Below are 16,436 nucleotides of genomic sequence, written 5' to 3' on the forward strand. Positions count from 1 at the left end.
TCATGATCAGTGAGGGAAACACAAAACGATTTAATATCCCCGCCAAGCGACAATGCAGTATTCAGCCTCTGTAAAAGTGATAATCATCCATAGAGGGCGCATCTTACAATTTGTCACGAAAGACCGACAGCACTGTCATTTTCTGTCAACGAATCGCCAGTTCCCCAAGAAAACTGGTCATGCTTCGCCGCTCACATAGCACTCCACAGCCTTTTCAAGACACGAGGCGTCAAGAAATATAACACAAAGGCTGGTGGCAGACAAAACACCAACTAGTAAGCCGCATTTATACCCCATCACAGTGTTTATCCTACAGAGAACACCTGAATAGACGCCCATTCTCTGGGCTCAGAAAGGGACATAAATGAGACGATTCTAGTGAATGTGGTAGTAATAGTGGCAACACGGGGCCCTGAATACCTTGCTTGTAGGTAAGCCTGGCGGACACCTCTCCTATTATCACCACTAAAATACGACACATCATTTCCCCATTTTTTCACCCCAGCCTGTATAGGTTGTCAGAACAGGAATTCTTGCACCTATTGGGCTTTGGTCTAGCTTCTCATTAGCGGGGCCTGCTGGGGTTGTATTGAAGGACCTTTTTAGGGTTCAGTTGCGGACTTGTGGGGAAGATAGCTTTGTGCTTTCATAGAGAAGACCTTCGGTGACGGTCTTTTTCAATCTGCACCGGGTGAACTTGAGTAGGTTCTTCTACCAAAGTTGTTTAGTGGACTACATTCTCCCCCAATAATTGACCCACTGAGGGGCCAAAGCCAACAAATGGTAGACTACTGTGAGGACTGCTACGATATAGCTATAGTCCAAGATGAACATGGCGTCAAACTGAACCAGTTACTAGGATTCCTCATGATCAGTACACAATCAGTTTTAACACCACAGAATATCAGTTATACAATACTGGGGGCCATGGGGCAGCCTATTGGTTCAAGCCTTCGCTCATCGACCAAAGGCCCAGGTTTGATTCCCAACATGGGTACAATGTGTGAAGCCCACCTCTGGTTTCCCCTGCCGTGCTATTGCTGGAATATTGCTAAAAGCCGTGCCAAGCCAAACTCACTCACTAACTGACACACCCAACCAACCAACCAACCCACCCGTCCACCCACCCACCCAACCAACCAACCAACCCACCTGTCTACCCACCCAACCAACCAACCAACCCACCCGACCACCCACCCAACCAACCAACTATACTGTAATGTCAGCAAAACATGTGGAAAACCCAGAGAGCCTCGAGACAAAGACGCCAACCACTTTGGAAAAACCACAAAAATGGTTATGGTACTGACAGACCATTACTTTCAGGACCAGTCTGGGATTCGAACCTAAGTCCAGTGGACCCAGTAGAGTGAGGCAGCACCTTAGACCAGATTTGTTCACGGAACTTGTAAATCTGTCATGGCTGATGCATACTGCAAAACGGCCTTCAAACTGTTGATGTTCTTTATAACATGTTTGGAGTTGTCTGCTTGGGTAAAGTACATTACAAAGGAATGAAATGTACTTACAAAATCTGTATTGGTTTTGATGTTTAAGCTTCTCAATTGGAATGATATCCAAGTAAAGGCCCCAGACTTAGCCCAGGGTGTGTATTACATCATTTACGGTAGCCAATCAGTGTAGTGACTGTGAAACCGTCCTGAAGGTCACGCCTTCAGTCTGCACCTGGTGACCTTGCTTGTATTACCCTACAGTAGTGTCTCCCCATATATTGTGTAGTGAATGGTGTGGAAAGTTCCGCATGCACTCAATTCCATTTGAAGTTCGATAGTCAACAACTGTTTACAGCCAACTGTCATTCAGCAGTTTACATGAAAGATTCAACAATTCTAATCACTTGGGCCATTATAGCACTACGTTTGGACTCTCACCATTTTGGCAGTGAGTTCTAAAGCTTCCTATTTGTCCTGTACTTGGTGAACCGTTGCAGCCCCCACCACAGACACCAACCACAGCCTCGCCAGGGGGTAGTGTGAGGGACAGACCTGTTTGCTGTGTTTGTTTATATCATAACTAGCTGGCTGGTTCATTAAACCCTTGCTTCTACTAATGCCCCAAGCGTCTTTTCTTTGTTCGTTTGTTTGTTTGTTTTTTACTGCCGAACTCAGCAATATTCAAGCTCTATGTCTGTAAATAATCTAGTCTGAAACATACAATAAAGTGATTGATATTATGAGCATCGATCCATGTAATTAACGAAGTCGGCGAACCTGACTTCCCAATCCTGACAGTTGCCTCTTACAACAAGCGTCGGTTGCTGAAGACCTATTCTGTCCCAGATCTCTATTAGTCTTGTATCGTGTATACTAAGAAATATCTGTTTAAAAACTTTCATTGTTATCCCTATGTGAATGTTGTTTTACTCCACTGAGAGTAATATTCTGGCTATATCACAGTGTGGCCTGTACATCTGAACCAGTGGTTGACAGCATGAACATCAATCCACTTAGTCAGCCAGGCCACACACTGTAACCCCCTAATCCTGTTAGACCCGTGGGGGTTCCAGGTAAGACTACATGCTGGTCATGAGAGGCGACTAAATGGATCAGGTCCAATGACACTACATCCCAATTACATCGATGCTCACGATGTCAATCACTGGGTAGTCTGGTCCAGAATTGATCATTTACAGTAATTTACATTTACAATGTAGGTGGAATATCACTGAGTGAGACTTTAAAATTAAAAACAAAGAAAACAAAAGACAATCGGCACAGGGGACTGACACAGAATCCACACCAGGAAATGGCTCTGCTGAGGTGTACACTGTCGTATCTCCTGAGCAACTTGTGACGAACTATGTATGTACAACATAATTCTGTGATTAACTTAATGATCACCTCACTTGTCAACATCTTGCTACTAAAGGAAAGACAGTGACTGATAATTGTTCCGGCTGAACAGCTGGCAGTCTTGCTACTAAAGGAAAGACAGTGACTGATAATTGTTCCGGCTGAACAGCTGGCAGTCTTGCTACTAAAGGAAAGACAGTGACTGATAATTGTTCCGGCTGAACAGCTGGCAGTCTTGCTACTAAAGGAAAGACAGTGACTGATTATAGGTTCCGTCTGAACAGCTGGCAGTCTTGCTACTAAAGGAAAGACAGTGACTGATAATTGTTCCGGCTGAACAGCTGGCAGTCTTGCTACTAAAGGAAAGACAGTGGCTGATAATTGTTCCGGCTGAACAGCTGGCAGTCTTGCTACTAAAGGAAAGACAGTGACTGATAATTGTTCCGGCTGAACAGCTGGCAGTCTTGCTACTAAAGGAAAGACAGTGACTGATAATTGTTCCGGCTGAACAGCTGGCAGTCTTGCTACTAAAGGAAAGACAGTGACTGATAATTGTTCCGGCTGAACAGCTGGCAGTCTTGCTACTAAAGGAAAGACAGTGACTGATAATTGTTCCGGCTGAACAGCTGGCAGTCTTGCTACTAAAGGAAAGACAGTGACTGATAATTGTTCCGGCTGAACAGCTGGCAGTCTTGGGAAAATTTGAGAGTCTTACAAGCAGGGCTGTGATTCCCAGACAACCTTGTGCCCCCTTCAATTCGGAAACCTTGACGATCACTGTCAGGACAGATCAAAAGGGGATCCATGGCCCCAGGCTCATTCCAGTCTCGGTCTATGTGTCCATAGAAGAGAAAATATACATCATAGAATTTGAGTTAGATGGCAAAGAAATTGGATTTGGCGAGTCTTGAATCTTCTTCAGGGTTGTCAGTGTCACTCCTCCTCCCCACTTTTGTATTACTATTCAACATCCTCATTCATCTTGGGGGATGGACATCAGTTCATGGATTTTGTTATCAGTTATTTTCCTGGGCATATCTATAATACATCTATAATTTCAAACAATAAATATCCTACATACCGTAACCTATGACATTTTATGTATTATATCATCAAATCTGTAATATTGATATTGTTGTACAAGAATGTCTTTGTGTTTACAGCTGTGTATGTTTCTATGTCTACAGGTGTATGTGTATGTATGTTTCTATGTCTACAGGTATATGTGTATGTATGTTTCTATGTCTACAGGTATATGTGTATATAATGTCTACAGGTGTGTGTGTGTGTGTGTGTGTGTGTGTGTGTGTGTGTGTGTGTGTGTGTGTGTGTGTGTGTGTGTGTGTATGTATGTCTACAGGTATATGTGTATGTATGTATGTATGTATGTATGTCTACAGGTATATGTGTATATAATGTCTACAGGTGTGTGTGTGTGTGTGTGTGTGTGTGTGTGTGTGTGTGTGTGTGTGTGTGTGTGTGTGTGTGTGTGTGTGTGTGTGTATGTATGTCTACAGGTATATGTGTATATAATGTCTACAGGTGTGTGTGTGTGTGTGTGTGTCTACAGGTATATGTGTGTATAATGTCTACAGGTGTGTGTGTGTGTGTGTGTGTGTGTGTGTGTGTGTGTGTGTGTGTGTGTGTGTGTGTGTGTGTGTGTGTGTGTGTGTGTGTGTGTCTACAGGTATATGTGTATGTATTAAGCATACTGAGTTTTTTCATTTAAATGGTTTTCTGCAATAAATATTATCATATCTGATCTTATCTTATCCTATCACTATAACATATTTGAGATATAAGGGTACATTTGAAACCTAGCCAATGTACTGTGTTCATTACTCTTACATACATAATATACACAGTACAATAACTACATTATACAATACCGGTACATATTGCAATAAACACTCCCTGACTTTAACACAAAAACACTACCACATGCTTGACTCAATACAATATTGACCAGTGAAATAGATACTTGATATCCCCACAAAAACATCCATCACAATAGAGAGACAAAACCTACACTATGAAAAATATTTGTTTTCCTTGTCGTAACATAACCATTACTTTCAATCAATTAACAACACTGTTTGCTCAATCATTTGAAACTAACAAGTCGAAATCTCGTTCAACACCTTGTCAATTGCAGTCTGACAAATATTCCTGCTGCACAACACAACCATTTATCAATATGCTGTTCCATTTCACACACACAAGTTGAACAAAGTGTCTTTTGAATTGCCGAGATGATATCTCCGTCAAGGACAACCTGCACACAGAGCTGTATGTTCGCCTTTCAAGGCAGAGACACAACTAAAGAGACTCGCCACTCAAGCACGAGGAGGCGTTGCTTATATAGTCAACATGACAGCTATGACAAGAACTATCTGATACCGCTCAATGCACCATGCAATCATATGCTCTATAGGGAAAAGTGTGCTTACATTGTATCCACTTCAGAAAATGAAAAAACGTAATAAAGAAAACCCATAAACCAATCTTAATTCTACATTAGTTTGCACATATCTACAATAGATAAATGTCATATTATATATTTGTAAACTCACACAGTGCAGGGCCTCGTTTCACAAAGCGATCTTAGGGCTACAACTATATTAACGTATGCTACATTCACCTTAGTGCTAAGACAGGTTTCCGGAATGGGGAGGGCCCTTCCCTGTTAAAATGGAAACCTTTCTTTCTGGACGATTCTGTTAAAAACATCTGCATCTACACACACCTGACGTCATCACTGCAACAATGATTCACTGACGGGAACTTTTGTAACTTGGGTGATTCCTTCTGCCCGAACTAACCGTGTAGTTCACTGAGTACATTTATTTACCACATTGTCAAACAAGACAGCCCACAGTTTGTTAGTGTGAGAAAGCTAGCCATGTATTTTAGCATTTTTCAGTATTGTTGTGCCTTTGTATAAAGTGATTTTACCAGACCAGAAGAACATATGCTCAACTTCGGCTGCAGAACTCCAGACTGCTATGTTTTGACTCCAGACTGCTATGTTTTGACTCCAGACTGCTATGTTGTGACTCCAGACTGCTATGTTTTGACTCCAGACTGCTATGTTGTGACTCCAGACTGCTATGTTTTGACTCCAGACTGCTATGTTGTGACTCCAGACTGCTATGTTGTGACTCCAGACTGCTATGTTGTGACTCCAGACTGCTATGTTGTGACTCCAGACTGCTATGTTGTGACTCCAGACTGCTATGTTTTGACTCCAGACTGCTATGTTTTGACTCCAGACTGCTATGTTGTGACTCCAGACTGCTATGTTGTGACTCCAGACTGCTATGTTGTGACTCCAGACTGCTATGTTGTGACTCCAGACTGCTATGTTGTGACAATGCAGTAAGTGCCCAGTTTGATAATAGGTCACAGGCTCTTGTTTGTAAGAAAAGTATCGCTAGTTCTACAATAGTTGGCAAAGGTTGGTGTCAGGAACCAGTGTTCCGCAACAGCTGCTGTTATCACATGTAATTCTTTATTTGCAATATCTGTATATGGAAAACTAATATTTATTTGTTTGTTTGTTCGTTCGTTTAATGCTGCAATATTCCAGCAATATTGCGCAGACTGCAACTAATTCAAGTCTGGATCAGACAATCCAGTGATGGACATCATGAGTGTCGATCTATGTAAATGGGATATGAAGACATGCATCAACCAAGTCAGCGAGTCCGACCACCCGATCCCGTTAGTTATCTCTTATGACAAACATGGGTTGTTGAAAAAGTCTTCAACCACAAAATGTCACAAGAAGCATGACAAACTTAACATACACACACTCAGTGAGTGAGTGAGTGAGTGAGTTTGGTTTTATGCCACTTTTAGCAATATTGCAGCAATATCACGACGGGTACACCAGAAATGGGCTTCATTGTACCCATGTGGGGAATCGACCCCGTGACTTCGGCACCACTAGTGTCTTAAACCACTAGGCTCCCCCCCACACACTACTCAGACAATTCTCACTAATCTTAAAGAGTATCCATTCTAGAGTATACTCATATTATTACTTATCATCCTATTCAATTGTCAGAAGTAATCAAATATGCCTCTTGGCAAGGACCGAATAGCTTATTATAACTTTAGTGGGTACATTATCATAGTAACAATGTCTGCCGGGGGGCCTCGTCTAAGGGAGCTAACTCACATGATGTGTAAAACAGCAAAGACAATTCTCGTTCGACGGAAATATTTTTTGCCTATTATGTCATTATTTTAAAAATCCTTGTACCAAATTCCACAATATCAAGACATTAGCCTGTAAATAAACAGTAATTTTCAATCAGAAAGATTTTATAATTTTGGATAAGCACTATTAATTCCATCCAAGCTACAAATATTTCAGACATCAGAGAATTGAAAAATAAGTTAATGCCATTTGTTCAAAACATGTAAGTGCACATATAGGAAGCTTAACCAATTAACTTCACGAGCTCCAAACTGCTCCTCATCAGTGCAAGGAGAATGATGACATTTTGGGGACGGACTTACTCAGCATCTGTCAAAGTAGAAATTTTAACAGCAATCAATAAGCTCTTTCAAAGACTTACAAATGGCAGTTTTTCAAAATGTCTTTCCTTCAACCACATGGCTCACAGTCTCACATATCCCACCAGTTGCTTAGCCTTACAAAAAACAACAGCGGTAAAAGGAAGTGAATTTCTTTTTTTAAAAGGCTACTCAACAAGTGTCACATGCCAGGCAAGTTGCCTTTTCAACAAGAACTAACAAGCACCGCATCGCAGTGAGCAGCGTTCACTTACATATTCATGGAAAAAAATAAGGGAACAAAGTGACACCAGTTGCTTTCCCTTGTCATGGCAGGATCTGCTACTCATGGATACCCAGATTCACCCTTATTATGATCCTTGGTCTGTCTGTAACACAATCGCGCTGTGGGTTTCATCAAAGTTGTCTTTTCTCCCACATAAAACAGAACATAACTGAAAGTCTTTTCAAAGCCACCTAACTCACTCAATTGTCATATTGAATTATAACCAAAAATAATACCTTGCTGATCACCACCAGACTACAAGGAAAATGCCATCACATAATTACCAAATTTCATTTCCTAGATACATTAATCAGAATTTGATATGTATGCTCTAATGCACCATTCGAAACTGCATAAAAATATGTGTGAAAGTATTGTGCAACCACATCGATTGAAGCTTTGTTGACATTTTCCGCCGAACCTTTCCTTTATATGCATTGGTGGTTAAGTATCATTGGGTATTACAAGCCAGCCAGCCAACTGGAAAACATTCCCAGATGTGTCCGGGCTACGCTATGTGCAAGTGAAATATCTACAGAACTGGTGCCAGATGCTGAAAGCACATATTGATTGTGGCTTGGTAAGTAAGACATGAAGCGATTAACATTATTTCCTAATCTCTATCATTTCCAATGAAATGCAATTATTATTATATAATGAGGTGTGACTTTAAATGTGAACTGCAGTCAGCAAAATAACTGATAGAGTGAGTGAGTGTGACGTCAAGTGAGTGAGTGAGTGAGTGAGTTAGGTTTAATGCCACAATTAGCAATATACTAGCAATATCACTTAGGGAGACACCAGACATGGGCTTCAGAAATTGCTCTCAGAATAGAAACCCGACCACTTGACAGCGAAGATGTTAACAACGAGTCATGAGTCATGCAAGGCAAACCATTGGTTGATAATATCCGTACTGTTATGATACGATGATAAACAACAATCAGCCACAAGGTAACCAACCAATCCTCAACTTCTTCTCGCTGCTACAACCAGCATGGGGTTTGGAGGTACCAACTGTCACTGGGGATTCAGATGGGAGCAATTAACATGAATTTACACTTTGATAGGTCTACAAGCAATTAAAACCTGTGGTATCACCTGAAGCCTCCCATTTCCATATTTCAAATATGGGTAGTTGTCAGGAACATGTGACATATACAACCAAGGGAAACAATACCAGCCACAACAATGGAGAATTTTAACCAGCAGACCTAACAAAACTTCACACCCTCTAACAAAGGACGTAATGGCCTTCTGTGGAGAAAACCTGGTTATTTGAGAACTATGTAGACTTGGGGGTATTCATTAACAAGCTAACTATCACTTAAGACAGGGCTTTCGGCATGTGTAAGTGCACTTCACCCATAATTCTCACACCCAATTTTGTAGCAGAGTTGAATAATTCAAATATATATCAAGAAATCATGAATGCTCATTAATCATACATGTACCTTCAAAACTAATAAACTGCCTACTGATAATTTGTGGGAAAACAAGTAAAAATATTTTTGCTAAAATTGACAGGTGAAGACTATTATTTAGATTCTCCATAGTAAGTACAAATTGAGAGACATGAAAGCTACTGAAAATATCCTACATGACTTCCTCCTCAGAGTCTTTGCTACAAATAATAGATTGCAAATGCATCATATAGTCATACAGACCCTGAACAAATATATCCAACAGCCCAAGCAAGTCTATAATAGTGTGCAAGTCTAGTCTCTGAGATACTTTTTATTATATTTTATTAAGATAATCTTGCAACTGCTTTTTCTGTAAGAGATGTTCATTTCAGAGACTAGATGATAGTCTAAATGTATCACAAAGATTTCATGGGCAACAAAATATTGTCCTAGTATATCACAGATCAAAAAAGATCTACGTGTCTTTATCAAACACACACACTACTCAATAAAGCTGAGTCATGACACATTAACTGTATAGTAATATGAAAGAATCGTGTGTTGTTTAACTTCTTTTGAGTCATGACACATTAACTATAGTAATATAAAAGATTCAGGTGTTCCTTAAGTTCTTTTGAGTAGCATATATTTCCTACCGAATAACAAACTTGACTTCAACACATCCTTTTTTCAGCGCGTTTGATACTTGACGAGGATGTTGTGAGCAGGTGCTCCCTGACATTTGTTGCTGGACAAACAGAGCCGGTGATGGGGGAGAACTGGAGACCTGTCGGTCTGTTTATAGGCGACCTAGTGGGCTGGATATATTGTAGCATTATTAGAGAAGAAACGGACAGTTAGTTCAGTTCACCAAATGTCAGCCTGCACTTACATATTGTTATGCACTGGGCTATGTGCTTAAATAGCTGAGGTTGGAATAAGGGATTTAAGTAGAGAGACCCTTTGGAATGTGAGATCTAAGGAAATGTCATGAACAGAGCAGGCTAAAAACATGAACAAATTCAAAATTGTTTCCTAACTACATCAATATCATTCTCTTGTTTGTGAATAATTTGTAAATATCTTTTGGTATGATTATATATTTCTGATGGTAAAAAATGTATGAATAATTTCAATACCAAAACACCCCCAGGTCATCACTGTCAGTCTATTGAGGTTTCTTTCCTGGCATGCAAGAGTTGTCTCCCTGTCAGCTTCATCACACCAGGAGACATGACCATCTGAGACAAACTACTGACAGAAATTGATCCTCTACAGGTAGCCTTGACATCTCAATGCACAATGTCATTAAATTGCTAAATATATGTTTAAAAAAAACCTCAATATTATTTAGTATCTAAAATCACAATGATCACAGCAAATCCGAAATTTCTTATTTAAAACAAAACAATATTGCTATATATTATTGCTTATGTACTCATACAAAATCAGAAAAGGAACATTGAGTGAAGCTTTTCTACTTCCTACACTTCGATCATCTGTCTTAGCTTACTTAATATTGCTGTCCATCAACAGACATTCCTCTTGACCTTTACAGCAGAAAGTTATAATCAATGTGTACCAGGTGGTGTTAAACTGTACCTAACGCAGATAGGAGTAATGATTGTTGTTATATTACAGTCAGCAATATTCCAGTTATATCCCATCAGCAATATTTCAGATATATCACATTAGCAATATTCCAGTCATATCACATCAGCAATTTTCTAGTTATATCACATTATCAATTTTCAAGTCATATCAAATCAGCAAATATTTCAGTTATATCACATCAGCAATATTCAAGTCATATCACAGTCACATGATAGTTACGCAACTTACATACACAATGTTTCAGAGTATATACTTACTCATTCACCCGAGAAGGGTTAAGCATATACTCATAAATGTTGAGTTCCTCATAATAAAGAAGCTGAAATCCACACATTCTCTTCCTCAGTATTCCAGGTATATCACATCAGCAATGCCTCCCACAGATACTGATAAAATACCAATTACGTTAAGCTTAAATTAAGCTTGTATCAAATTGAATCATTAACATTCTCATTATAAAATATTCCCTGATATTAGGAGGGTTAATTAATCATTATTTCATCACAATACACAGAAGACACAATTCATGTTTAGGTCATTTAAACACAGCATGGCAAGTAGATGTAAGCATGGCTACTAAACACAATTTTTAGGAAGATTTAAGAGATTTCCAAAGATTAACTTTTTTCAACACACAGAATATTAAGTTCGACTTTCTCTTTTTCAAACTTAAAACTGCTTTTGTAATTACGTAGATTAGCTCTGCCAGGTATACATACATATATAAAAGTCAAAGTCTCACCATAGGAAAACTGTAGACTGCTGAATAAAATTGCCCCAATATGTTGTGCTTTATTGTTCAAAAGTTCATATTTAATCAAACATCAAATATCAGCATGAGAAAAAAACCACACCAAAAACCAAGATGCAGTTTGCAAAATGACACATTAATTATGGTCAAGAAAATAATACCAATTTTAAATAGTCATCAAGAAAACCATTCCTGACAATCAATCACCTCTCCATTAGAAGCTAGCTCATCCATAAGAAACAGACGAACTCATTCATTTTGTAGACATTGTATGCGTTTCAAACACATTTCCCCCTTTTAATTTTCCATGTCTCACACAAAATGGCTCATCACTCACACACAAAGTTTTTCCATATTGTTTTCATTTTCCCCCAGCTTTGGCCATGGAAATGGAAGAACATGAGGGATATCTATTTTCACAAACATGTATTGGGGTAAATGTCTGTCCTGCCACCAAACTCCCGGAACCAAGGCCTCAGAAACAGAAGACCTATTATGAGATACTTATCATTACTCACTGACAGCTAGGACTTCAAAAAAATTGATTCCTTTAACAGAAAAACAGCCTAGCCTGGGAGGCAGTTGGAACTGCATAGCCTGGGACAGTCAGCTGTCTGTAGGAAATTCAGATTTTTCTGGGAATTTCCATTGATGATGTGTCCGTGTTTGTAATTCCTGGGTCCTCAAGTCATTGGAAGAAGAAGACTGGTTTTGGAATGCTGATAATTTACAATAGACAGCTTTATGCACTGTTTCTCTTAAAACTAATGAGTGTACATCACTTGAACATGTCTGAATGATTCAAATTAATGTCATCTGACGAGTCAGCCAATAAAATCACAATAAGGGTTAATCAAAAATGCTAACAATCTAGTTTAGAACTCATAAAAACCAACGCACATATCACCCCAAATGAAAACTCCATGAAAAACAGACTCCGTAAAGATTGCAATTTTATCATATTACTAAAATCATTCAAGACTTTTCCATTCCATGCATTATTATTAACAGAACGAAGATCTTTTAAAAATGACAGAAACTTGCAAGGATGTTTTGTATTTTTATGCAGAATTTCAGTACACTCAGAAAACAGAAACTGCCGACATTGTTTCTTATTTAGGTAATAGTTCAGAGCTGCATTATCAGACTGAAGACTGCCATTTCAATGTTCATACTAAGGCTTCTAGATAAGATAAGATAAGATAAGATAAGATAATATTTATTGCAGAAACGTTCCATTACGGGACAGATGCAATTTTAAAAGACAAGACAAGAGAAGTTGTTCTATTTGAACAACACAGACATCACTAGACAACTGTCCTCTGCTGGATATTCCACCAAATCTCTCAGCCATACACTCTGGTGTCTTACATTCCGTGCTGCCCTACTTGTTCAGTCTTGCAAGTGCCCACATATCAATATCACTCCACATAACATTTGAACCTAAATCTACCACTCAATCTCATGTTGTAAACAATTACCAACATAAAGAGATGCTATCCTAAAATGTGAGTTGATTGATTCTGTAGACGGTACACTTTTATACTTTCTGTGTGTCAACTTTAGATGTTTTATGTTGAAAACTTGCAGATTTAATATAGCATTAAAAATACTGTGTACTTTCTTGTCGATTATCGACAATTCACATTCTGAAAACAAGTAATTTAACTTTCTGAAAATAGTACATGTATCATGTATTTTTTTTCTTCATACACAATTTCATTTCTGGTTTCTTTTGGGTGGGGTGGGTTGGGGGTGGGGGGTAGTTTCTGAACCTGGAGAACAACATAATTACCACCTAGCTTTAACACAGTTGTACATTACTGCACGGATTACTTTCTGGCACAGCAAGTCTAGATGTGGAGACAAACAGCAAGTCTAGATGTACCACCTTTTGCTTCAATCCTATAAACAGGGGACACACAGCAAGTCTAGATGTGCCACCTCTTGCTTCAATCCTATAAACAGGAGACAAACAGCAAGTCTAGATGTGCCACCTCTTGCTTCAATCCTATAAACAGGAGACAAACAGCAAGTCTAGATGTTCCACCTTTTGCCTTAATTCTCTTTACAGGAGACACACAGCAAGTCAAGATGTGCCACCTTTTCCTTCAATCCCATTCACAAGGAGCACACATCAAGTCTACATCTACCACCTCTTGCTACAACACTATTTGGAAGGCGCACATAGCGCTGCCTCTTGTTATGTGGCAATGGTATTCCGATGCTTCCAGCCATCTTGTAGGGATGAATCCATGCAAGGCACATCAGTGCCCGCTCTGCCACCTGATCCAGCAGCCCCCCTCCACCCTTCCTCCATACAGGCAACCAGGGACATTCTCCACAATACTATGTCACAGTGGCTTTGTCAAGTAAATTGGACGTCCTTTCAAGTCAAATGGAATTTCTAGGAGCAGAGCGAGTCTAGCAGTCAGCAGATGCTTAATGTCCACCTATGTTTATGACAGAGACAAGATGGCTGACACCAAGGGGTGGTGGGTAGTCTGGGAGTGAAAATGGTCTCTCATCCCACAGAACATCTCCATGTGGGTATTAATTGGGAAATCATGTCTTAGTGAACGCTGTAGCAATATTGATGGAAAAAAATAATCACTCACTCACTCACACATCCACATCATTTCCTGGTGTACCTGATTGTGATAATGTTGGGATATTGCTGAGCATGATGTAAAAATTCACTCACTCACATACTGCTGAGGGCCACTCACCTAAAATTTTAACTTCAAAGGAGACAAGATCAAGTCTATATTTCAGGTCTGAAACACGTGGCCACACATGGTCACAAGTTCACCCATACCACCAGTCCAAGAAATTCTAACACATGCTGCTGTAACAAGAACACATCTTTATCCCTAGGACAATTCCCAACAAAGGAGCCCACAGCATATCCACCTATGCTGCTGTTACAAAAACAGTTCTTCATCCCCACAACAATTCCCAGAAGCCCCAGCATGTCTACCCTCGTTGCCATGTGGCAGTGATAAGCCTCCATCATCTCCCTGTCTGAGCACAAGGCCACTTCGGTCTTTGCATCAGGAGTATGTAGGTCGTTACAGACCGGTGCAGTGTGGCGCCCCCCCTACAATCAGCTGGCCGGCCCCCACCTAGCGGCTATTAACCTCCAATCTTGGACAAATACAACACTCGCTCTCACAGTCATCATTTCAACCATGTGCTAGTTCACCCAACCACCAACCCCCTCGTGTAAGTACTGACGCTCTTCTCCATCAGGACGCCCATTTCACTGCCTCAGCAACCCTGGTCCCGACTCCTAGAGCCACCAACAGTGTATCTCTCTCTGCCTCTCCCCTGACACAGACAGACACAGCCCACTCGCCTGTCCTCTATGCCTGGACCCACCATCAGTTGGTGTCACCCTACCCAACACCCCATCTTCTACTCCCAGACCACACAACACTTGACATCACCCCGTCTCCAATACCACCCCCACCATCAATAGGTACTGCCCCTCCAATACCACCCACACCATCAAAGGGTACTGCCCCTCCAATACCACCCCCACCATCAAACACTTAGTGGAATAAGGGTCTCTGAAATCCTCAAAGTGAGGAACAGCTAACTGCATTCCAGTCCCCCCAAAACTCCCGCTATCAGCAGGGGTCCTCTTGCCAGCTTCCCTGGGGTGTCACATCTGATTAATGACCACAAGCTCTTCTGTAGCAGACGACATGTATGTGAGTCCAGAAAATAATTGTCCTCTTTTAAAATATTGATATTTGGTTATTTTAAACTACTTTCGAAACATTTAAATGTTCAGCAGATAAAAAAAAAAGATATTGGTCAACTTGTAGACAACCCATTTAAATTTAAATTTATTATGCGTAACACAATGGCCTTATAAATGCTTTCAAAAGCAGGCAAGACATATTACAAAGTATAACTCTTCTGCCATGTAACATTTATCTTGTCAGTTGTGTACGAAAATATCAAAAGTACAGTAGATATTGATGAATAATTAAAACAAATGTTCATAATTAACAAATCAAGTGGGTTTTTTACATGAAGCAGAAACAGTATATACTAACTGGATTCAACATTTGACATAATAAGAAATATCTTTCAAGGGCTATAAGCGTGTTCATAAACCTGCAGGTGCAATAGACTTCATGTTACTTCCCAGTACATGTGGTGCACGTGGTCTTCTGGTGACATTCATGTAGATGTGAGAAGTTCAGTTAAAACAAACTACATGTATATAGAAATAGTTTCATCTTGGTTTTCCTTTCATGTAAATACCATAGTCATCCCTATTTCTTCTAACTTTGATGGCAAAGAGTATTTAAAACATAAATAAGTACAAAGTAACAAATGTCATATTTGGGATAAAACTTTCTCTGTAAAGTGCAAACCCTAGTAATTTTTGGAGTTGAGTCCCATCTGGGACAAAAATGGAAGTTTGACAAATGGTACTCACAAGCTTCGTGTACCACTCTGACAAGTGTATATTGGCACGGGTACAACTTTGCAATATATTCGCTACTTATTAAACCCACTAATTATATAGTTTAAATTTTTACCCATCATATTATTCTCAAAAAGGTTTGAGGAACCATTCTACATTGCTACGTTAGATTATGAGGAGGTTATTGAGGCATATAATATCTCCTTTTAATAATCTGAAGTGGCAGTCAAACATAACAAATGTTATATTTGGGATAACACTTTCTTTGCAAAGTACAGTTTCTCCGGGATTCAAACCCACACTGCCAGAGTGACGCACCAATCGCCAGCACACAAAGTCAGCGATCTAACCCACTCAGCCACCGAGGCTTCCACAAAAATGAAAGTCGGACAACTTGTCTAGATCACGTACTTTGAGTACCCCCCTGACAAGTGTAAATTGGCACTGCTCCCATGGCCGAAAGCTATGAACACACAATGTCATTTAGAAAGTGGTCAAATGTAACAAATGTTATATTTGGGATAACGCTTTCTTTGCAAAGTACAGATTCTCGTACTTTTTCGGGCTGAGTCCCGTCCAGGATTCGAACCCACACTGC

At 39.9% G+C, this 16,436-nt stretch overlaps 1 protein-coding gene and 1 long non-coding RNA gene across 6 annotated transcripts in view; one reads left to right on the forward strand and one right to left on the reverse strand.

Moving 5' to 3' along the window:
- The window catches only part of LOC124119305 (nuclear hormone receptor HR96-like), a 259,199-nt gene that overhangs the window by 198,244 nt on the left and 44,519 nt on the right, over positions 1–16,436 (reverse strand). The window lies entirely within an intron of this gene.
- LOC124119307 lies at positions 8,104–14,526 on the forward strand. Its single transcript, XR_006858618.2, has 4 exons — positions 8,104–8,203; positions 9,724–9,822; positions 10,183–10,307; positions 13,469–14,526. It is a non-coding gene; the product is annotated as an uncharacterized LOC124119307 (long non-coding RNA).

The sequence above is a fragment of the Haliotis rufescens genome, unplaced genomic scaffold (assembly GCF_023055435.1).
Source record: "Haliotis rufescens isolate VD_foot unplaced genomic scaffold, xgHalRufe1.0.p SCAF_27, whole genome shotgun sequence".
Taxonomy (NCBI): Eukaryota; Metazoa; Mollusca; class Gastropoda; order Lepetellida; family Haliotidae; genus Haliotis; species Haliotis rufescens.